At 40.0% G+C, this 25,763-nt stretch overlaps 1 protein-coding gene and 1 long non-coding RNA gene across 5 annotated transcripts in view; one reads left to right on the top strand and one right to left on the bottom strand.

Annotated features, from left to right (window-relative positions):
- The window catches only part of ENTPD1 (ectonucleoside triphosphate diphosphohydrolase 1), a 206,512-nt gene that overhangs the window by 143,992 nt on the left and 36,757 nt on the right, over nt 1-25,763 (bottom strand). The gene's annotated exons all lie outside the window — the stretch shown is intronic.
- Nucleotides 7,949-24,943, top strand: LOC135964913 (uncharacterized). Its single transcript, XR_010577650.2, has 2 exons — nt 7,949-8,083; nt 24,665-24,943. It is a non-coding gene; the product is annotated as an uncharacterized lncRNA (long non-coding RNA).

Genomic DNA, 25,763 nt, shown 5'->3' with positions numbered 1-25,763 from the left:
CCCAAGTAGCTAGGATTACAGGCGCCCACCACCTTGCCCAGCTAATTTGTGTATTTCTAGTAGAGATAGGGTTTCACCATGTTGGTCAGGCTGGTTTTGAACTCCTGACCTCAGGTGATCACACCTGCCTCAGCCTCCCAAAGTGCTGGGATTACAGGCGTGAGCCACCACGCCCGGCCTATTTTACTACATTCTTACATTCTTTTTTTGAGACAGAGCCTCACTCTGTCACCCAGGCTGCAGTGCAGTGGCATGATCTTGGCTCACTGCAGGCTCTGCCTCCTAGGTTCAAGTGATTCTTGTGCCTCAGCCTCCCGAGTAGCTGGGATTATAGGTGTGCACCATTAAGCCCGGCTAATTTTTGTATTTTTAGTAGAGATTGGGTTTCACCATGTTGTCCAGGCTGGTCTCAAACTCCTGGCCTCAAGTGATCCACTTGCCTTGGCCTCCCAAAGTGCTAGGATTACAGGTGTGAGCCACAGTGCCTGGCCACAGTTCTCTATTTTAAACAAAATTAAAATTCAAGGTCACTTCAATCATGTTCTATCAGACGTTGTCGACAAAAGGTTACTTTGACAATTGACTCATTCTCTTTACATTTCATCAGAGAGAGAAAGAGTTAGTAAAAAGTAAATTGTTCTAGTACCCAACGTCTGGTTTAACCAGGAGAGGTAAAATCTCATTATAATAACTAGCACTTCTTAAATATTTGAAGTTCATCCACACTGAATATGGAGTAATAGAAACATAGTTTTAACCCCTAACTCATATTACATGAGCCTTTTGACAATATTTGATGCTTTTTATAGGTAATATGCTCTGTGCTACAATTTAATCATGTTGTCCAGGTTCGCACCCTTCTCATCATCAAGAAAATACTATGGTTAAGTATGTATTATCACCAATTCATACAAGAATAATTATAAAAGAGATGGGAGTTTGTGTGTATCTTTCTAAAGGCCTCAGAATTTATCTTAAAAAATAAATCTTCTTTCTTAACAAAAAATTATCATCATTGTCAATTTTGTTGTTTTTTGTAATCGAAAGTAGAAAATTAAAACTGCACTCAGAAAGATGGAGGAAGTTGTTAGAAAGGGGTAGATATTTGTCTGTCTTTTAATGATGAAATGGTCTTATAAGTTCTTAGAAAGGTAGAATTTTCATTTTTCCTACACCTTCATCCTCTTTCATCCCCCTTGCATATAAAATATTTAAGTAATTCTCATTCTTAAAAACAAATTCTATTGTTTAATGGTATAGAATATTAGTGTTGCAAGATGAATAAGTTCTTGAGATTGGCAGCTTAACAATGTGAATATACTTAAAAATACTTAAGTGTACAGTTAAAAATGATTAATATGGGCCAGGTGCATTGGCCTTCCCTGTTAACCCCAGCATTTTGGGAGGCTGAAGCAGTAGGTTGTCTTGAGGCCTGGAGTTTGAGATCAGCCTAGGCAACATAACAAGACCCCATCTCTACAAAAATAAAAATAAATTTTAAATGATTAATATGGTAACTTTTTTTTTTTTTTTTTGAGACAGAGTTTTGCTCTTGTTGCCCAGGCTGGAGTGCAATGGCAACCCCTGCCTCCCGGGTGCAAGCGATTATTCTGCCTCAGCCTCCTGAATAGCTGGGATTACAGGCATGTGCCACCACACCCAGCTAATTTTGTGTTTTTAGTAGACAGGGTTTCTCCATGTTGGTCAGGCGGCTGGTCTTGAACTCCTGACCTCAGGGGATCCACCCACCTTGGCCTCCCAAAGTGCTGGGATTACAGGCATGAGCCCCCGGGCCTGGCAATATAGTAACTTTTATGTCTATTTTATCACAATTTTTAAAAAATTAATTAAAACAAAAACAGCTCCTTCACAAACAAGCTACTAGAGACCATGGTCTACCTTTGCCTTACCTTCATCACCTCTATTCTCTCCTCATTCATTTACTCCTCCTTCCATTGCATTCCCGTTTCTCACCGCACAACCCCAATGAAACTGCCCTAAGATTGCAATGGCCTCTAAAGCAAAGACCAATTTGTGTTTTATCTTCTTGGATCTCTGTAGCATGGGCCATTGTTGGCCTTCCTTCTTTCTTGAAAATTGATCTCTCCTTATTTTCCAGAATCCCCCTCATGTCAGTTTTTCCTCCTCCATCTGTGTACGATGGCTCCTTTTCAGTCAACTTTTGTGTCTCATAAATGTTGGTATTCCCTAGACCTTCACCCTTTGCCTTCTCTCCCTACTTCACTTATTCTACCTAGGTCATAACTTCTCATGCCTTTACATTTCTGCCAAATCCACTCCCATGAGCTCCAGATCTATATTTCCATCCACCTACTGGGTGTCAAGAGAATATCCCACAAGTAGCTCAAACTTAGCATCCAAACTGTACTCTGTATCTTTACTTCCAAATCTGCTTACATCCGGTACCAGTATTCCCTCCTTTTTTTTTTTTTTTTTTTTTTTTTTTTGAGACTGAGTCTCACTCTGTCACCCAGGCTGGAGTGCAGTGGCACAATCTTGGCTCACTGCAACCTCTGCCTCCCAGGTTCAAGCAATTCTTGTGCCTCAGCCTCCCGAGTAGCTGGGATTGCAGGTGCACACCACCATGCCTGGCTAATTTTGTGTTAGGAAAGACAGGGTTTCGCCATGTTGTCCAGCCTAGTCTTGAACTCCTGACCTCAGGTGATAGGCCGCCTTGGCCTCCCAAAGTCCTGGGATTACAGGCATGAGCCACTGCGCCCTACCCCTACATTAGATAATGGCACCACCATCCACCTAGTCACACAACCCAGCAACCTCAGGGTCCTCCTAGACCCCTCCCCACATCCCACATCTTAATGTTTACCAAATCCTATTGTTTCTATACCTTAAGACCTCTCAAATTCATCTCCTCTCTCCATTCCCATCACTTCTGCCATAGTGCATACTCTCCTCATCTTTCTGAAATCGATATCTGATCATGTCATTGGCAGACTTTAAAAATTCTAGTCTCCTTATCATGTGTAAAATAAAATTTAAATTCCTGTCATAGAATATGTAAGGACTCTCTCTACCTCTCTAAACTCATTTCCTGTTATAGGCTTCCTGCACTCCAAAAACTGAATCTAATTCTAGAACCCATAATCCTTGTACAACTCTGAATTTTTGTTTTGAGATGGAGTCTCGCTCTGTCGCCCAGGGTGGAATCCAGTGGCACTATCTTGGCTCACTGCAACCTCTGCCTCCCAGGTTCAAGCAATTCTCATGCCTCACCCTCCCAAGTAGCTGGGACTACAGGCACATGCCCCCATGGCAGGCTAATTTTTGTATTTTTAGTGGAGACGGGGTTTCACCATATTGGCCAGGCTGGTCTCGAACCCCTGACCTCGTGATCTGCCCGCCTCAGCCTCCCAAAGTGCTGGGATTACACGCGTGAGCCACCACACCTGGCCACAACTCTAAATGTATACAAGCTATTACACTGCTCAGAATGCTCTTTCCCCTCTTATCCACCTGGTCCTCCTATGTATCTTTCATGACTCAAATATCTGGTCCCCTGTGTTAGGCTGTTTTTGCATTGCAATAAAGAAATACCTGAGACTGGGTAATTTATAAAAAGAGGTAATGGCTCTGCAGTCTGTACAAGAAGCATGGCACCAGCATCTGCTTCTGGTGAGGACCTCAAGAAACTTAGAATCATGTCAGAAGGTGAAGGGGGAGCTGGTACATCACATAGCAAGAGAGGGAGCACAAGAGAGAAAGGGGAGGTGCTAGACTGTTTCAAACAACCAGATTTCAAATGAACTCATTTTCACCAAGTCATTCATGAGGGATCTGCCCCCAGGACCCAAACACCTCCCACCAGGTCCCACCTCCAACATTAGGGATCACATTTCAACATGAAATTTGGAAGTGACAAATATCCAAACCACATCATCCCCTATGAAGTTTTGCCTGACCCATCCTCGCTCCTTTCCCACAGACACTGTTCCGACCCACAGAAGAGATGCCACTCGTGTTATCATGTTTTATAATTTCATTTACATCTCAGGCCATAAACCTTGGAGTCATATTTGAATCCTCTTTCCTTACAATCCAAGTCCAACCCTTTGGCAAATTCGGCGGGTCCTATCTTCCAGATACATCCAGGACCTGACTCTTCTCATTACTTCTACTGCTACCACACTGATCCAAGCCACGTCATCTCTCGCCTGTATCCTGTATTATCGTGATAGCCTCCTCACTGGTCTCCTCCCAGATTCTGCTCTTCAAACTCCTCAGCCTATTTTCAACCCAGAACCCATAACAATTCAGTTAAAATTAAAGAAGACAAAAGATTATGGAACTCTTTTGCTCAAAATTTATAAAAGGCACCATCTCACCCCAAGAAAAGCCAAAGTCCTTCCAGCTTCCCACCAGGCCCTGCCTGGCCTGCTCCTCATGACCTCTATTTCTTTCCTACTACTGTCCTCTTCTTGCTCCCTCTGCTCCAGCCTCCGAGTCTTTGCACATGCTGTTCTTTCTGCCTGGAATGCTGGCCTCCCAAATATCCACATGGCTCATTCCCTCCTTCCCTATAGGTTTTTAGTAAATTATTACCTTCTATCCCAGCACCAAGATTGCTATTTCTAAATGCTATTTTCTACTAAAATGGCCTAAAGCCCTTTGGAAAAATAGCTAACCAAGTCTGGGGCAGGAAGTATACCAGAAAGCAAGGACACTATCTAAAATTACTAGGGTTGTGTCAAAAGGACTCAGGAGCCAACTTTCAGTGGCTCCTACTGGCCAAAATAGAAAAAAAGAAGAAATTTGAGCAGCAATAAAAAGAATAACTGCAATAGATTGAAATGTATCAGATATATTGAGATCCACATAGTCATAATGATACTATGAAGAAATCACTGTTCACTTTTAGAACCAATTCATTATTGTGAAAACACACAAGGGGGATAATAGTAACACTCAACCTCCCTTTGCTGCACAAACTGTACCCCAGGACAACCAAATCATTGATGGGGAAAAGTCTCTTTAAAGTATTCCAGATAATGAAAGACCAAAATTGGTAGCATTTGGGTATCACCATTTTGCAATACCTCACAAAGGAATGAATATAAACAATAATCATCAATGACTGTTCACATAACAAAAGAGGGTACAAACATTCATTTTGTGCCTTCTGATAGAAGCACACATCACATCCTCTGAAGCTGTCTTCCCAAAAATGGAAGCTTCTAAACCTAATACCAGCTTATGGGAAAAAGAAGGCACGGATAAACACGTTAAAAAAATACAACAGGAATGCAATCAGTAAAATCTGGTTTGTAGGAGACTAGATTAAAGCAATCAATAAAACAACTCAACTTCTTGAACAAATAAATTGCAGAGAAGAAAAAAAAGAATGAGGTACCTATAATTAAAAGAGATTTAAAAAGATATACCAACAAAATTAATACCAGGATCTTGAAATCCTGATTCAAACCAATGTAAAAGAAACTTAAAGAAAATCAAAGAAATTTGAAAACGGACTAGATATTTTATAATACTATAGAACTGTTAACTTTTAAGGTATGATAGTAGTACTGTGGCTGTAATTTTTCCAAAGTCCTTATCTACTGGAGATACACACTGAAATATGTACAGATGAAATCTGGGGTTAGTTTCAAAAAGAGGAGGAACAGGTGAGGTACAGATAAGACAAGATTAGGGATGACATTATAACTGCTGAAGCTGGATGGTATACGGGGATATGTTTTATTATTCTCTCGACTTTCTATGTTTGAAATTTTTTGCAATAAAAGGCAAAAAAGAATCCTGGTGAAAAAGTGGGAGATTATTTGATATGCAGTGGTTATATTGGGTGTTATTACTGGTATTTGAGGAATGTAACTGAATGTTTCCTGAGTCAGTAGACATATGCAAAATGGACTTGGGTAGTTAAAAATAATGCTATAATTTGGCAAGATGATCCTCACAAAATAGGCTATTTCACTTTAGGGGCAAATAGGAAAAAGAAATCATTTGCCAGAAAAGTATAAGTAATTGGACAATAAACTGATCAAAGCTAAAAAAAAAAATAAAAAAAAAACTGTTAAATGAGTGTAAGCAAGACACGTATATTCACCATGCAATTTGTCTATAGTGTAATAATCAGGGAGCAATATCAAGGTTTCCTTAGATTTCCCTGTGGAACTTAACATTAGGTGTAGAAATCAGGAAGGACCATACACAATGTCCAACATGCAATATGTTGTTGCGGTTTGATAGTTTAAGGCAGGCTCCATAAACCCAACAGTGACCAAGCAGGAACCACATAAATTGGACTAAGTAGTAATGGTAGTTTCTGCATCACTAGGGGCCAGATAGTAGGGACAGGAAGGACGGAGCTAGTCGGATAGCGTGGAAGATGAACATTCTGTTCTCTGTATTGTTTCTAATTCTCCATTAAAACAGAAGTCTATTGATAAAACTCATGAGAGGTGGTACTCTGGTTTTACATATCCTAAAATAAATGCCCAGGGTAACTACTGTATGAAATGACATGTTTTGCCAATTCCAAGAATGCCTGTGTTTATGTATTCACCTTTAGTTATAGATGAATATACAAAGAGGTTCTTCATAACATATGAAAAGTGTTCAAAATATTATGACATTTGAACATTTTGATTTGAATCAAAATATTATGATTGCTCATGGTCAATTTCAAGGTTAAAAGGAGACTGTAAAAGAATGGATTTTTATAATTGAGATGCCATAGATATGGTAAATCACAATACTTCAAAAATTTGGGGGTAAAATGTTACATGTTATATGGCAATTAACAAATCTAATCTCAGGAATTCAAAATTATTTTCCTACCAGCAAGAGATCCATGCCCCATCTTTTTTATGATCCCTATAAACCAAGATAATAAGTCAGTACTATTTGGTGTTGGTGAATGCATATTCAACGAACCAAAGTTGTCAACAAATTTAGAAAACCATATCAAATTTTCTTGACACTACTTGACATTGTGCTTTGACAGTCTATCAGCACTACACATACATGTTTTATCAAAAGAGAAATATTGATTAAATTAATTCAATTGAATTTGTATTTCTCTACTATCAATAACAACTTCTCTCCTCACTCCGTCTGCTTACTTACAGATATCCAGAGATGAAGAGGACCCTGTGGTGGAGGGTAGAAGGAGCAGAGAAAAAGGGATGTATCTGAAAGTGTTTCAAGAGTATTTAGAATGCACCCTCGTTCAAAAAATGCCCCGTCCCTTCTTGTGGAGAGTAATAGGAGAGGCACTGCCTCTTTAGTCAGAGTCATAGTTCTCCACTTTGGCTGCACACTATAATCACTTGGCCCAATTATAAAAAATACTAATGCCCATCCCAACTCTCAGAGATTGGAATTTAATTGAGTTTGGGGTAGGTTTCAGACTTTTTTTTTAAAGGCCAAGATTATTTTAGAGTGCTGCCAGGGCATTAAGAAGATCTGGATTCAATTCTTTTTGTATGATCTTAGACAAGTTAGTGAGCTCTTCTGAACCCCAATGTATCCATAAAATAAAGGTTTTTTTGTTTGGTTTTTTTTTGTTTTTTTAAAATCTACTTCACAGAGCCATGTTGGGGGGAAAAAAGAGAATAAATACGTGAGAACTCCCAACACAGACTCTGGCACATAGGTGGCACTCAGTAAGTGTAAGTTCCCTTCTTCTTCACTATGCGCTAATCTATGTTCAGATTAAACAAAACGTTGCCTTTTGTACTTGTGTCTCTTGCTTTTTCCCCCTCTGATATCTTCCACTTATTTTTCAGAAGTAACCTTAGGGTACTTGAAGGAAATGAGAGTCAAAGTTCTTTCCCTTCTGTAGCACAAAGGGCCTCTCCACCCCTTTTCCCAAAGTTAAGTGATTCTATGTATTCAACTAGCAGCTGTGGGACTGAGGCCATGTTGGGAGAGGGACTGAAGTATGACCTGACATCACCCATGTCTTCCTATTTCCAGGTAGTCAGGGAGGAATGCCCTAACTGAGCTTGGGGAAGCCCTTGAATGTCGGAGAATGGCCAACTTTTCCAAAGTGAAAGTACACAACCCAACGTGGCAGCAGGAGAAGGTAAGCCTAGAGTACACAGCACAGCAGCTTCAAGCAGAGCAGACACTCAGTGAGAGTTTGTTGAACTGAAATGAAAATCCTATGCTACGGCAAGTATCTAACCCAGCTCTAGTACTCAATGAAGTCAGTGCTGTGTAGGCATTACCTTAATTTTTTTAGCTATAACTACTACTTCTCTCTTGCCTTGCATGAGTGGATTCTCTTACATAAATGTTCTGTTGAAATATCCCCTTTAACTCCTTTATCCTACTCCCCACATCAAGTGCCTCAATTTGTCTAAATGTCTCAAAGGTCTGCAAAGATAATAAGTGACTGTCACTTCATCAAAAATGGTAAGATTGGCCAGGTGCAGTGGCTCAAACCTGTAATCCCAGCACTTTGGGAGGCCAATTCAGGAGGATTGCTTGAGGCCAGGAGAGCAGCTTGGACAACATAATGGATCTCATCTTTAAAAAATGAAAATTAAAAAATTAGCTGGGCATGGTGGCTTATGTCTATATCCCATCTACTCAGGAGGCTGAGGCAAGAGGATCACTTGAGCCCAGGAGTTCAAGGCTGCAGTGAGCTATGATTGTGCCACTGCACTCCAACCTGAAAGACTCTATTTCTAAAAAAAAAAAAAAAAAAAAGTAAGATGTTATTGCTACTTCAAAACACAAACCCAAATCTGTGAATTGCCAAGTATAATTGATAAAAGCTATAATTTAAGGTCAAAAATACTCATTTTCAAACAAAGTACTCATTATCTATGAAAGATCAATCAATTTATTAGAGCTCCAAACCTAAAAATATTTTTAAAACTTTAAATTTTTTTAAAAACTGCTAAATTTAAGGAGAGACAATAAATAGATGAGTGATTACCAAAGATTCATCAGGGTAGGGAAAGGTTGAATAGGCAAAGCAGAGGGGATTTTTTTGAGTGATAAAGTTTGTCAGTATGATACTGTAATAGTAGATACATGACAATACGCATTTGTCAAAATCTATAGAACTTTAAATCACAAAGAACAAACCTTAACCCATACAAAGTTTTCAAAAATTATTCAGGAAGTCAAGGGAGCCCAGAATGAAATGTAAATTGTGACAAAATAATGGAACTGTATTATAAATGTGTGAAACACCTCACAGAGGGAAGTAGAGGAAAAGGGTGCTAAGGGTGCTAACCTAGTCACTTTTTTTTTTTTTTTTTTTTTTTTTTTTTTTTTGAGATAGAGTCTCACTCTGTCACAGAGGCTGGAGTTCAGTAGCATGATCTTGGCTCACTGCAACCTCTGCCTCCCTGGTTCAAGCAATTCTTGTGCCTCAGCCTCGCAAGTAGCACACCACCACGCCTGGCTAGTTTTTGTATTTTTAGTCAAGATGGGGTTTCACCATGTTGGTCAGGCTGGTCTTGAACTCCTGGCCTCAAGCAATCCACCTGCCTTGGCCTCCCAAAGTGCCAGGATTACAGGCATGAGTCCCCACTCCCGGCCCTAAGTCACTTTAGATATGAGTAAAGTCTGTAAGACCAAAGGCAAAAGGAACTGTATAAAAGTACATTACTCTGTTTCCCAAGATTCATAATTCTGAAACCACTATACATGTATACTGGAATCAGAAAATTACATAAATGGATGACAGACAATAAGAGTCAGGCTTCTCACTATTGGAGTGGAAGGTTATAGACAAGTAAGGGGAAATGGCTAGAATGATCCATGTGGTAATGGATTAAGGTTACAGACATCAGTATGAACTCAGGTTTACCTTAATAGGGATACATATGAATAAATGTAGAACTATTTATCATTGTGCATATATATATATATATATATATATATATATATATATGTATGTGGTTTAAAATACATCTATATTTTCTTGCTCTGTCAGCTGAGTGGGCCTATAAGCAATGATACTCCAGTAGCAATAAGTACATCTAACCCCCAGATTTTTGTTTCTATAACCATTCTCCAGTAAAAGGAACCAGAATTCCCCTGATAAACAGCTGACTCTAGGCTGGGGACAGGAAATATTACAAGGTAATCCTAGAGTATCTTGTGGGGCCAGAAAGTAAGAAAGTAATTAAGAAAAAAAAAAAAAGCTTACAATGATGTACAATGATGGGGTGTGTCAAAGTGACACAGGAGCCAATACAGCTTCCAATAGCCAAAATTAGAATAATTTGAACAATAAAATAGAATCGTATTCAATGATAATCAAAGTATAAAATAAATATCTATGAGTCTATACTGAAATAGACTATTAAGACTATTAGTGTATTTATGAAATAGAATATTTAACAAATGAATTATTAAATAAACAAATGGGAGAGAATAGACAAATCCGTACAGAAGAATTTCAAATGAGTTACATAAATACTCCACTCTCTAGGAGGTAAAGCATAACTCCCCACTCCTTAAGTATGGCCTGCCTAGTGACTTCTTTCCAAAGAGTGCAGCAGAGAAAAAGAGTAAGAAAGGGTGACTTTACAGTGGAAAAACCTGACAAACACTACCTCAGCAAGGCCATCTAGATCAACATCAACAGTAATAAATCATGTTGATAACTCATATCCTTGGTATGATGTGATGAAAACGGCACTCTGTGGTCTTCCTCCAAAAAGTACATAACTCGAGTCTAATCATGAGAAATATATCAGACAAATCCCAATTGAAGGACATTATACAAAATTTCTGACCAGTATTTCTCAAAGCTGCTAAGGTCATCAAAAATAAAGTCTGAGAAATTCTCACAGCCAAGAGGAGCCTAAGGAGTCATGAAGATTAAATGCAATTTGAAATCTTGGGACACAAAAGAACATTGGGTAAAAACTAAAGAAATCTGAATGAAGTATGGACTTTAGTTGATATTAAGGTATCAATATTGGTTCATTTATTGTATTAAATGTACCACACTAATATAGGATGTTAATAATCAGGGAACTGGGTAGAGAGTACCTGGTAACTTTCTGTACTATCTTCGTAACTTTTCTGTAAATTGAAAACTATTCTATAATTAAAAGTTTATTTTTAAAAATATGTTAACAGTGTATAGATATTTAACTGCAGCTGTTGTGAAGCCCATCTTTCTTAAAGTAACTACTTTAATGACATGACATGATTTTGCATAAGCATTTGTTACACATGATTTCTTGTTCAAACAGAATTCATTGTGTCCACATCCAGCCAAGCAAAGTTAACTCAGGCTGTGTGCCAAGACACGGAAATGGCCTTGTTACATTGAACTCAATGTGAAAACATAGTAGTATTCAAATCTTTCCATCCACGACACGCAATATTCCCATTGGTCTAAAAAAAAAAAAAAAAAAAAACAGAAGAAGAAGAAAAAGAAAAAGAAAGTCTCTAAGCTGATTTTCTAGTATCTTAAAAAGTTTCCAAATACATGTCACTGGGGAGAAGTCAGCAACTCCCCGGGGGGAGGGCAGGAAGGAGTACCGACTGCTGGTTGCAGCACTTGAAAAAAAATAACAAAAGGAAGGAAAAGGCCTAGGCTTCTCCAGACGGGGTTACCCTTATTTGGGAACATCGCCAGAGAACTTAAAGTAGCTCTGAGAGGCAGAAAAGCTGGTGTTGAGCAAAATTTACCACACTGACCAACTTAAGTGCCCCAGAATTGTATTAATACTTGCCAAGCAATCAAGACTCCAAACAGCATAAATCTCTGTGTTCCACTTTTGGACCTTGCTGTTCCTAAGAGTCAGTGGAAAGTTTTGAAGAACACATGGCCCTTAGACTGATGCCGATGACCTTATCAGCATGGCCCACACGCCCAGCTTTTGAGGACAATAATATCCCACAATACCAGACCAGTCTATAGCAGGAAGCTCCTATGTTGCTGTTAATGCCTCCGCCTTTGCAGAGATCAGCCAAAGGTGACAAATCTTTGAAGTAATGCCAAAATCAGGCCTCCTGTTCTCCTTTACATTAGGCCCTTCATCCTCTGGGGGCCAGTAAAGTCTGAAGAAATAGGAGAACAGAAAAAGATTATAGTAATAGTAATTTTCACACTTTTGAGATCATTACTTAGCCTAAGATGATTCTCTCAGCTCATCCTGCAGGGTCTGGCTCAAACCTTAAATCTTTCAAGTCTTCCCGCTAACTCTCTCTCCTCCAAATTCTAAGAGCCTTTCATAAGTGCCCAGCAACATGGGAATTGCTTAATGCCTCACACTGCTGACTTTTCATATTGTATGTTTCTTACAGGCTTACTCCACTTGCTTGCGCTTGGCTATATTGTGTTTCACAGACATTGCAGTTTTTACAAATTGAAGGTTTGTAGCAACCCTGCATTGAACAAGTCCATCACTGCCATTATTGCAGTACTATGTGCTCACTTCATGTCTCTGTAGCACATCTTGGTAATTCTTGCAATATTTAAAAATTTTCATTGTTATTATACTTCTTATGATGATCTGGGATCAGTGATGTTTCATATTAAAATTGTAACTGTTTTGGAGCACCATGAACCATGCCCATATAAGATGGTGAACTTAATTGATAACTGCTGTTTGTGGTCTGATTGTTCCACTCCCTGGCTGTCCCACTATCTCCCCCTCTCCTTGGGCTTCCCTATTCCTTGAGACACAATATATTGAAATTAGGTCAATTAATAACCTTACAATGGACTATAAGTGTTCAAGTAAAAGGAAAAGTCACACATCTCTCATTGGAAATCAAAAGCTAGAAATGATTAAGCTTAGCAAGGAAGGCATGTCGAAAGCTGAGATAGGCTAAAAGCTAACCTGCTTGCAGAAAACAGCCAAGCTGTGAATGCAAAGAAAAAGTTCTTTAAAAAAAGTAAACACACTACTCCAGTGAACACACAAATGATAAGAAAGAGAAACAGCCTTATTACTGATATGGAGAAAGTCTGAGTGTTCTGGATAGAATATCAAACCAGTCACAACATTCCCTTGAGCCAAAACCTAATCCAGAGCAGCACCTTTACTCTCTTCAGTTCTATGAGGGCTGAGAGAGGTGAGGAAGCTGCAGAAGAAAAGTCAGAAGCCAGCAGACGTTGGTTCATGAGGTTTAAGAAAATAAGCCATCTCCATAATGTAAAAGTGCAAAGTGAAGCAGCAAGTGCTGATGGAAAAGCTGCAGCGAGGTATCCAGAAGAGCATGCTAAGATCATTGATGAAAGTGGCTACACGAAACAACAGCTTTTCAATGTAAATGAAATAGCCTTCTTTTAGAATAAGATGCCAGCTTGGATGCCATATTAGGCCCTTCATCCTCTGGGGGTCAGTAGAGTTTTTCATAGCTAGAGAGGAGAAGTCAATCTTCAAATCTTTTTTTTTTTTTTTTTTTTTTTTTTTTTGAGACGGAGTCTCACGCTGTTGCCCAGGCTGGAGTGCAGTGGCGCGATCTCGGCTCACTGCAAGCTCCGCCTCCCGGGTTCCCGCCATTCTCCTGCCTCAGCCTCCTGAGTAGCTGGGACTACAGGCGCCCGCCACTGCGCCCGGCTAATTTTTTGTATTTTTAGTAGAGACGGGGTTTCACTGTGGTCTCGATCTCCTGACCTTGTGATCCGCCCGCCTCGGCCTCCCAAAGTGCTGGGATTACAGGCTTGAGCCACCGCGCCCGGCCTCAATCTTCAAATCTTCAAAGGAGAGGATGACTCTCTTGTTAGGGCCTAATGAAGCTGGTGACTTTAAGTTAAAGCCATTGTTAATTGACCATTCTGAAAATCCTAGGGCCTTTAAGAATTACATTAAGTTGGCCAGGCACGGTGGCTCACGCCTGTAATCCTAGCACTTTGGGAGGCCAAAGCAGGCAGATCACCTGAGGTTAGTAGTTCGAGACCAGCCTGGCCAACATGGTAAAATCCCATCTCTAAGAATACAAAAAATTAGCAGGGCTTGGTGGTGCATGCCTGTAGTCCTAGCTACTCGGGAGGCTGAGGCACGAGAATCACTTGAACCCAAGAGGTGGAGGTTGCAGTGAGTCAAGATTATGCCACTGCACTATAGCCTGGGTGACAGAGACTCTGTCTCAAAAAAAAAAAAAAAAAAAGAATTATGTTAAATCTACTCTGCCTGTGCTCTATAACTGGAACAAAAAAGGCTGGATGACCATAAATCTGTTTACAGCATGGTTTACTGAATATTTTAAGCTAACGGTTGATGCGTGCTGCTCAGAAAAAAATATTCCTTTCAAAATATTACTGTCCATTGACAATGCACTTGATCACCCAGGAGCTCTGATGGAGATGTACAAGAAGATGAATGTTATTTTTATGCATGCTAACACAACATTCATTCTGCAGCCCACAGATCAAGAAGTAATTTCAAGTCTTATTACTTAAGAAACACATTTCACAAGGCTGTAGCTACCATAGATAGTTCCTCTGTTGAATCTGGGCAAAGTAAATCAAAAATTTTCTGGAAAGGATTCACCATTCTAGATATCATTAAGAACATTCGTGATTCATGGGAGGAGGTGAAAATATCAATATTAACAAGAATTTGGAAGAAGTCCATTCCAGCCCTCATAAATGACTTGGAGGGGTTCAAGACTTCAGTGAAGGAAGTAACTGCAGATGAGGTAGAAATAGCAAGAAAACTAGAATTAGAAGTGGAGTCTGAAGATGTGACTGAGTTGTCACAATCTCATGATACAACTGGAGTAGATGAGGACGGCTTCTTATAGATAAGAAAAGAAACTGGTTTCTTGAGATGGAATCTATTCCTGGGGAAGATGCAGTGAACATTGTTGAAATGACAGCAAAGGATTTAAAATGTTACATGAGGAATTGAATTCAACTCCGCACCAAGCGGACCTAAAAGACATCCACAGAACTCTCCACACCAAATCAACAGAATATACATTTTTCTCAGCACCACATCACACTTATTCGAAAACTGAACACATAGTTGGAAGTAAAGCACTCCTCAGCAAATGTACAAGAACAGAAATTATAACAAACTGTCTCTCAGACCACAGTGCAATCAAACTAGAACTCAGGACTAAAAAAATCAATCAAAACCGCTCAACTACATGGAAACTGAACAACCTGCTCCTGAATGACTACTGGGTACCTAACGAAATGAAGGCAGAAATAAAGATGTTCTTTGAAACCAACGAGAACAAAGATACAACATACCAGAATCTCTGGGACACATTTAAAGCAGCGTGTACAGGGAAATTTATAGCACTAAATGCCCACAAGAGAAAGCAGGAAAGATCTAAAATTGACACCCTAACATCACAATTAAAAGAACTAGAGAAGCAAGAGCAAACACATTCAAAAGCTAGCAGAAGGCACGAAATAACTAAGATCAGAGCAGAACTGAAGGAGATAGAGACACAAAAAACCCTCCAAAAAATCAATGAATCCAGGAGCTGGTTTTTTGAAAAGATCAACAAAATTGATAAACCACTAGCAAGACTAATAAAGAAGAAAAGAGAGAAGAATCAAATAGACGCAATAAAAAATGATAAAGGGGATATCACCACCGATCCCACAGAAATACAAACTACCATCAGAGAATACTATAAACACCTCTACACAAATAAACTAGAAAACCTAGAAGAAATGGATAATTTCCTGGACACTTACACTCTCCCAAGACTAAACCAGGAAGAAGCTGAATCCCTGAATAGACCAATAGCAGGCTCTAAAATTGAGGCAATAATTAATAGCCTACCAACGAAAAAAAGTCCAGGACCAGATATATTCACAGTCAAATTCTACCGGAGGTACGAGGAGGACTTGTACCATTTCTTCTGAAACTATTCCAATCAATAGAAAAAGAGGGAATCCTCCCCAACTCATTTTATGAGGCCAACATCATCCTGATACCAAAGCGTGGCAGAGATACAACAAAAAAAGAGAATTTTAGACCAATATCCCTGATGAACATCAATGCAAAAATCCTCAATAAAATACTGGCAAACCAAATCCAGCAGCACATCAAAAAGCTTATCCACCATGATCAAGTGGGCTTCATCCCTGGGGTGCAAGGCTGGTTCAACATATGCAAATCAATAAACGTAATCCAGCATATAAACAGAACCAAAGACAAAAACTATATGATTATCTCAATAGATGCAGAAAAGGCCTTTCACAAAATTCAACAGCCCTTCATGCTAAAAACTCTCAATAAATTCGGTATTGATGGAACATATCTCAAAATAATAAGAGCTATTTATGACAAACCCACAGCCAATATCATACTGAATGGGCAAAAACTGGAAGCATTCCCTTTGAAAACTGGCACAAGACAGGGATGCCCTCTCTCACCACTCCTATTCAACATAGTGTTGGAAGTTGTGGCTAGGGCAATCAGGCAAGAGAAAGAAATCAAGGGTATTCAATTAGGAAAAGAAGAAGTCAAATTGTCCCTGTTTGCAGATGACATGATTATATATTTAGAAAATCCCAACATCTCAGCCCAAAATCTCCTTAAGCTGATAAGCAACTTTAGCAAAGTCTCAGGATACAAAATCAATGTGCAAAAATCACAAGCATTCTTATACACCAGTAACAAACAAACAGAGAGCCAAATCATGAATGAACTTCCATTCACAATTGCTTCAAAGAGAATAAAATACCTAGGAATCCAACTTACAAGGGATGTGAAGGACCTCTTTAAGGAGAACTACAAACCACTGCTCAGTGAAATAAAAGAGGACACAAACAAATGGAAGAACATTCCATGCCCATGGATAGGAAGAATCAATATTGTGAAAATGGCCATACTGCCCAAGGTAATCTATAGAGTCAATGCCATCCCTATTAAGCTACCAATAACTTTCTTCACAGAATTGGAAAAAACTGCTTTAAAGTTCATATGGAACCAAAAAAGACCCCCCATTGCCAAGACAATCCTAAGTCAAAGGAACAAAGCTGGAGGCATCACGCTACCTGACTTCAAACTATACTACAAGGCTACAGTAACCAAAACAGCATGGTACTGGTACCAAAACAGAGATATAGACCAACGGAACAGAACAGAGTCCTCAGAAATAATACCACACATCTACAGCCATCTGATCTTTGACAAACCTGACAAAAACAAGGAATGGGGAAAGGATTCCCTATTTAATAAATGGTGCTGGGAAAATTGGCTAGCCATAAGTAGAAAGCTGAAACTGGATCCTTTCCTTACTTCTTATACGAAAATTAATTCAAGATGGATTAGAGAATTAAATGTTAGACCTAAAACCATAAAATCTCTAGAAGAAAACCTAGGTAATACCATTCAGGACATAGGCATGGGCAAGGACTTCATGTCTAAAACACCAAAAGCAATGGCAACAAAAGCCATAATTGACAAATGGGATCTAATTAAAATAAAGAGCTTCTGCACATCAAAAGAAACTACCATCGGAGTGAACAGGCAACCTACAGAATGGGAGAAAATTTTTGCAATCTACTCATCTGACAAAGGGCTAATATCCAGAACCTACAAAGAACTCAAACAAATTTACAAGAAAAAAACAAACAACCCCATCAAAAAGTGGGCAAAGGATATGAATAGACATTTCTCAAAGGAAGACATGCATACAGCCAACAGGCACATGAAAAAATGCTCATCATCACTGGCCATCAGAGAAATGCAAATCAAAACCACAATGAGATACCATCTCACACCAGTTAGAATGGCAATCATTAAAAAGTCAGGAAACAACAGGTGCTGGAGAGGATGTGGAGAAATAGGAACACTTTTACATTGTTGGTGGGATTGTAAACTGGTTCAACCATTGTGGAAAACAGTATGGCGATTCCTCAAGGATCTAGAACAGAAATACCATATGACCCAGCCATCCCATTACTGGGTATATACCCAAAGGATTATAAATCATGCTGCTATAAAGACACATGCCCACGTATGTTTATTGCAGCACTATTCACAATAGCAAAGACTTGGCATCAACCCAAATGTCCATCAGTGACAGACTGGATTAAGAAAATGTGGCGCACACACTGCCCAAGGTAATTTATAGATTCAATGCCATCCCCATCAAGCTACCAATTAGTTTCTTCACAGAATTGGAAAAAACTGCTTTAAAATTCATATGGAACGAAAAAAGACCCCGCATTGCCAAGACAATCCTAAGTCAAAGGAACAAAGCTGGAGGCATCACGCTACCTGACTTCAAACTATACTACAAGGCTACAGTAACCAAAACAGCATGGTACTGGTACCAAAACAGAGAAATAGACCAACGGAACAGAACAGAGTCCTCAGAAATAATACCACACATCTACAGCCATCTGATCTTTGACAAACCTGACAAAAACAAGGAATGGGGAAAGGATTCCCTATTTAATAAATGGTGCAGGGAAAATTGGCTAGCCATAAATAGAAAGCTGAAACTGGATCCTTTCCTTACTCCTTATATGAAAATTAATTCAAGATGGATTAGAGACTTAAATGTTAGACCTAATACTATAAAAACCCTAGAAGAAAACCTAGGTAATACCATTCAGGACATAGGCATGGGCAAGGACTTCATGTCTAAAACACCAAAAGCAATGGCAACAAAAGCCATAATTGACAAATGGGATCTAGTTAAAATAAAGAGCTTCTGCACAGCAAAAGAAACTACCATCAGAGTGAACAGGCAACCTACAGAATGGGAGAAAATTTTTGCAATCTACTCATCTGACAAAGGGCTAATATCCAGAACCTACAAAGAACTCAAACACATTTACAAGAAAAAAACAAACAACCCCATCAAAAAGTGGGCAAAGGATATGAATAGACATTTCCCAAAAGAAGACATTCATACAGCCAACAGACACGTGAAAAAATGCTCATCATCACTGGCCATCAGAGAAATGCAAATCAAAACCACAATGAGATACCATCTCACACCAGTTAGAATGGCAATCATTAAAAAGTGAGGAAACAACAGGTGCTCGAGAGGATGTGGAGAAATAGGAACACTTTTACACTGTTGGTGGGATTGTAAACTAGTTCAACCATTATGGAAAACAGTATGGCGATTCCTCAAGGATCTAGAACTAGAAGTACCATATGACCCAGCCATCCCATTACTGGGTATATACCCAAAGGATTATAAATCATGCTGCTATAAAGACACATGAACACGTATGTTTATTGCAGCACTATTCACAATAGCAAAGACTTGGAATCAACCCAAATGTCCATCAGTGACAGACTGGATTAAGAAAATGTGGCACATATACACCATGGAATACTATGCAGCCATAAAAAAGGACGAGTTTGTGTCCTTTGTAGGGACATGGATGCAGCTGGAAACCATCATTCTCAGCAAACTATCACAAGAACAGAAAACCAAACACCGCATGTTCTCACTCATAGTTGGGAACTGAACAATGAGATCACTTGGACTCGGGAAGGGGAACATCATACACCAGGGCCTATCATGGGGAGGGGGGAGGGGGGAGGGATTGCACTGGGAGTTATACCTGATGTAAATGACGAGTTGATGGGTGCTGACGAGTTGATGGGTGCAGCACACCAACATGGCACAAGTATACATATGTAACAAACCTGCACATTATGCACATGTACCCTAGAACTTAAAGTATAATAATAATAAAAAAGAAAATGTGGCACATATACACCATGGAATACTATGCAGCCATAATAAAGGATGTGTTTGTGTCCTTTGTAGGGACATGGATGCAGCTGAAAACCATCATTCTCAGCAAACTATCACAAGAACAGAAAACCAAACACCACATGTTCTCACTCATAGGTGGGAATTGAACAATGACATCACTTGGACTCTGGAAGGGGAACATCACACACCAGGGCCTATTATGGGGAGGGGGGAGAGGAGAGGGATGGCATTGGGAGTTATACCTGATGTAAATGACGAGTTTCTGGGTGCTGACGAGTTGATGGGTGCAGCACACCAACATGGCACAAGTATACATATGTAACAAACCTGCACATTGTGCACATGTACCCTAGAACTTTAAGTATAATTTAAAAAAAAAAAATGTTACATGAACTTACTTGATAAAGCAGCTGCAGGGCTTGAGACAACTGACACCAATTTTGAAAGTCCTACTGTGGATAAAATGCTATCAAACAGTATCACATGCTACAGATAAATCTGTCATAAAAGGAAGAGTCAATTGATGAGGCAAACTTCACTGTTGTCTTTTTTTTTTTTTTTTTTTTTTTTTGAGACGGAGTCTCGCTCTGTCACCCAGGCTGGACTGCAGTGGCGCGATCTTGGCTCACTGCAAGCTCCACCTCCCGGGTTCACGCCATTCTCCTGCCTCAGCCTCCCAAGTAGCTGGGACTACAGGCGTCTGCCACCACGCCTGGCTAATTTTTTGTGTTTTTAGTAGAGACGGGGTTTCACCATGTTAGCCAGGATGGTCTCAATCTCCTGACCTCGTGATTCACCCACCTCAGCCTCCCAAAGTGCTGGGATTACAGGCGTGAGCCACCGCACCCAGCCAACAATAAAGTATTTTTAATCGAGGTATATACATTGTACTTTTGCAAATATAGACTATAATATAATATATAATATAATGTAAACATAACTTTTATATGCGCTGGGAAACCAAAAAATTTGTGTAACTTGCTTTATTATGGTGGCCTGGAACTGAACTTGCAATATCTCTGAAGTGTACCTGTGTATACAATCCAACGTGTGATTTCAAATTCTGGAGTCTGAGTGCAAATTCTTTTTCTCTCCTCCCCATCTAAATCCTCCAATATCCCACAGCACCTAACCAGAGTGTGCATATGTGCTTAATAAATAGCTAATCTTTTTTGGCTATTGTGATCTCCCTCTAATTGCCATTTTAAAAAATGTAAATTAGATCTCTTTTCTCATCTTACCCTTCTGGCAAGCTACTCAAAATAGTCAGGAGATCATCATGATTATGTATAGCATATTTACGGTGAGTCTTGGTTTGAGGTGAGAAGGAATAGGTCTTCTCCATCTCACCAACAGGGTATGCATTTCTCTGACCAATTTTGCCTTTCTTGACCCTGACCACACACAAGTCCTTGGCTCCCTGCTGACTGCCCACTACATCCAGCTTTGGTGCAGGAAAATGATGGGATCTAAACCTCTGGACAGTGACTCCTGATCTGGCCAAGCAAGGGGCCTTCCTCACTTCTGTATTGGCCCTAGGTATGCCTACTGCCATGTTTCATTAATATCTGACAATTACCCCATCTTGGGAAAAGCTGGTTCATATTCTTATTTGAGCCCTTACCATCTAGAAATCAAGGCAGGCACAAGACATTACCAATCTAATCATCAGACTACCAAGCACACATAGAGATTCCAGGGGCTAATGCAAAACAGCATTTTCTCCCTATGAGGCTGCTGGGCAGTCCATGTGCAATATACCCCTGCTGAGCATCATTCGTGCAATCATTTATTCAATAAATATTTACTGGACACCTACCATGTACCAGGGACTTTTTCGGACATTGAGATCCTCTCCTGGTCTCCTTCATCTTCCCTCCCTTCCTTTCTCCCTACCCGAGAAGTCCCAGCCCTCAATTAATTTGTTCCACCAGGTTTTCCTCTTACAGAGTGGTGGCGGTGGTGGGATTCAGATGCTCCAGATACCCCAGCATGATACATTTACAAGTCAAACATTTTTCCAGCTAATTTGGCCACCTGTCATACTTACAGATTTCCTGTTGCTCTATCATAAGGGTTTGAGAGGAATTCTGCAGCAAAGGTGGCTGTTCCGCAGCCATTGTGAGTTGGAGCAAAGCTCAATTCCAAATCTATTCAATTCAAATAAATACAAAATAAAATTCTTTAGAATGAATTTTAGGGCTGTGTAAATAACTTAAACATTGGGTAAAAGTTTTAATTTTTAGGTCGGGTGCAGCAGCTCAAGCCTGTAATCCCAGCACTTTGGGAGGCCGAAGCAGGTGGATTACCTGAGGTCAGGCGTTCAAGACCAGCTTGGACAACATGGTGAAACCCTGTCTCTACTAAAAATACAAAAAAATTAGCCAGGAGTGGTGGCAGCCGCCTGTAATCCCATCTACTCAGGAGGCTGAGGCAGAATAATTGCTCAAACCCAGGAGGCAGAGTTTGCAGTGAACTGAGATCTCACCACTGTATTCCAGCTTGGGGGACAGAGCAAGATTTTGTCTCAAAAAAAAAAAAAGCTTTAATTTTTTTTCTACTGTCAATTCTCCAGAGAGGTTTTTCTATTTCTAAATTAGGCCCCCAATTAATTCTCACAGAGCACCTTCTATTCATTCTTCATAGCACTTATTCAATTTGCAAAGATTTACACATGACATCATTGCTTAATATCTTACTCCCCCACTAGACGAGCTCTGTGAGGGCAGGAACCATTTCTGTTTTGTCCTGCACTGAATAGTAGACTGTACACAGAGCCTGCACATAGTAGGAGGACAGTAAATACTTGTTGAAAGGACAAAGATTCATTTGCCTAGCCCCCCATAAATCCCTCTTCATACTTCCAGCTCCAACACTTTATCTCAATATTGTAGAAAGTGGCTTAGTTCAACTTTAGTAGACTCAAGTGGAGGCTCTCTTTCACACACACAAAAAAATACTTTTGGTAAATATATAGAATATATGTAGAAAGTTTTATATGATAGCATTGTTTTTAGTGTCAAAAAGCAAACCAAAGCTAGGAAACTACCTGGAGTGATTGACCAAATTATACTTATGAGGGGGGCAAGAGCTGAAGTTTATACTTTTGCACCTATCAGTCATTAGTTAACGGTTGGGGGGTGGAAGCATAAATTCATAAGCACTTATGGCCTCCGGTATGCACAAATGAAGCACATTCCAGTAACCTGAAGGTCATTTGCTCATAAAGTGATGCAGAGCTGGGCTGTTGGGAAGATAACTACACAAGGAGTCGGAGTGCACAGAAATAGTGAAGAGATCTGAGGGGGTGTGTGTGCGCAACCGTCATTGCTACATTTTAACAAAAATCCCATATATGCACATCATGCAAGAGCATGAAAAAAGATGGACAAGAATCCTCCTCTGAGGGAGGAACAGAAGAGAAAATGGCTGGAGGGGTGGGAAAGGGGGTTATTAACTTTTTCTTTATATATTTTCATATTACTTCTGTTAAATATTAAACATTTCAATAAACATTTTAGGGGAAAAGGTTAGCTAGAAACTTTTAATAGTTGTACCATTCCCAAGCAAAACTCTTCTTCAGCACACGAATTGGTCAAACACATTGCTCAAAACTTTGAAAATTTTCTAGCCAGATTACAGGCTCTCACACCTGTAATCCCAGCACTTTGGGAGGCTGAGGCAGGTGGATCACTTGAGGCCAGGAGTTTTGAGAGCAGCCTGGGCAACATGAGGAAACCCCGTCTCTACTAAAAATACAAAAATTGGCCTGGCATGGTGGCATGAGCCTGTAATCCCAGCTACTCTGGAGGCTGAGGCAGGAGAATTCCTTGAATCAGGAAGGCAGACATTGCAGTGAGCTGAGATCGTGCCACTGCACTCCCGTCTGGGTGACAGAGTGAGACTCCATCTCAAACAAACAAACAAACGACAACTTTGAAAATTTTCTAACATAGCCCAAAGTACGTAACAACCCTTATTGTTTTAAAATTCATTGTTCAGCTAGATCAGGCAATCTTCCACATTAAAAAATAAAGTCAGCTGGGCGCAGTGGCTCATGCCTGTAATCCCAACCCTTTGGGAGGCCAAGGAGGGTGGATCACCTGAGGTCAAGAGTTAGAGACCAGCCTGGACAACATGGTGAAACCCTGTCTCTACTACAGATATAAAAAATTAGCCAAGCGTGGTGGTGTGCACCTGTAATCCCAGCTACTCTAGAGGCTGTGGCAAGAGAATCACTTGAACCCAGAAGGTGGAGGTTGCAGTGAGCCGAGACTGCACCATTGCACTCCAGCACGGGCAACAGGGCGAGACTCCATCTCAAACAAACAAAGAAAAAAATTAAATCAATAAATAAAGTTTAGTTTTTGCTGAATTGTATTAAATATTTAAAAGGTTTTAAAAGCCAATTGGAGGTCTAGAATTAAAATTTACCTGCATCAAGTACTGTTACAAATAACTTATCTGCATTGGCGATCAGATTAAATGATATCTTCCATGAAATACTAAGCATACTTGTACACAATGACAAACACAGCATAACTTGAGATTCTCTGGAAACAAATAGATTTCTTTTGACTTTGACTGAAAGACACATGTTGAATTCCAAACATTAAAAATCTATTTTTGCCAGGCATGGTGGCTCACACCTGTAATCCCAACACTTTGGGAGGCCCAGTGGGGGTGAATCACCTGAGGTCAGGAGTTCAAGACCAGCCTGGCCAACATGGTGAAACCCCGTCTCTACTAAAAATACAAAATTAGCCAGGTGCGGTGGCACACACCTGTAGTCCCAGCTACTTAGGAGGCTGAGACAGGAGAATTGCTTGAATCCTGGAGGTGGAGGCTGCAGTGAGCCAAGATCGTGCCACTGCACTCCAGCCTGGTCAAGACAGAGTAAGACTCCATCTCAAAAAAAAAAAAAAATCTATTTTCATCAAGTGCTTTGGAATCCAGGAAATACAGATTCTATGTAGAAAATGCCTGTAAACCCTACCCACCCAACTGTAATTTCTTCCAGGAAAAACACAAATTGCACAGAGGTCTCTGCTCTGAAGCCTGCAGAATAACAAAGGAGTCTATGAGATGGAGAAATAGAAGGGCGAAGGGATCTTCACCGTGTGTGCCATGATGCCTTGACACTGACACCAAACAATGTTGTGTCTGTCTCTATAATCCAGAGGATGGGCAATATGGATTTTGTGACATAAAAATCAGTGTGACATATGACTACCATAAAAGAAGGAATTAACAGACTATTTTCTTAATACTTGACTAATAAACACTTACTACATGTACAGTTACTTGTTGTTGTACTTTATGTTATGAAATTGGAGCAAGCAAGAAAAGAATCCGAGAGAAAATCATTCCTTCCCTTCTCCATTTAACTGTTCTTTCCTCTGCCCAGTTGGAAGAAGCTCTGTGGAGAAGAGACTGCAATGTTCCCAAATTGCAAATAACATGTCATGATTTATTATAGCTACATTCCATTGCTTAGCCTCCCCTAGAGCCCTTGCCATATTCTGCCCTTTTTGTCTCTGTTTTTTTATGCATGGAGCAAATTCCATCTTACTCCACCACATGTAGGTGTCCAAAAAATTCTGCTCTTTATTTTTTTTATATCAACTTAAATTCATCTCAAGTCTCTGGCTCTCTGAGCTGGCAGGAAATTCAAACTGTCATTACTGGAGTCCTCTTACCTCCTTGGCTTACACCAGAATCTGGGGAAAGTGCATCTATAGAAACTGGGAGAAGGGTTTCTAATCTCACACCTACCTTGATCCCGTGTGATATTCTCCCTGCCCAACCTTTCTGTTCCAATGCTAAGTAGGAAAGGGGGAGTGTGGTGAGGGGACTTTGCCTCAGCTGGACGCCCTGGTGCTTGGAGTGGAGCATCTCTGAGACACCATGCAGCTGTCCTTTCTGATGTATTACCCAGCAGGACATGACCACGGAACAGGCAAGAGTCCCTATTACCCATAGGCCCACCAACCTTCATCCCTTCCCAGTGACCCAAAACTTCCACTCTTTCTTGGTCTTCAAAGGTACCCCTTTATTCTTCCCTATTACCTTATTTCTTTAGGGAAGCTTGCATAATGTTGACAATGAGCCAAGGTAGG

Source organism: Macaca fascicularis, chromosome 9, assembly GCF_037993035.2.
Source record: "Macaca fascicularis isolate 582-1 chromosome 9, T2T-MFA8v1.1".
NCBI classification, from domain to species: domain Eukaryota; kingdom Metazoa; phylum Chordata; class Mammalia; order Primates; family Cercopithecidae; genus Macaca; species Macaca fascicularis.
Note: the sequence above shows the minus strand (reverse complement) of the source record. Positions and strands in the feature narration are given on the sequence as shown.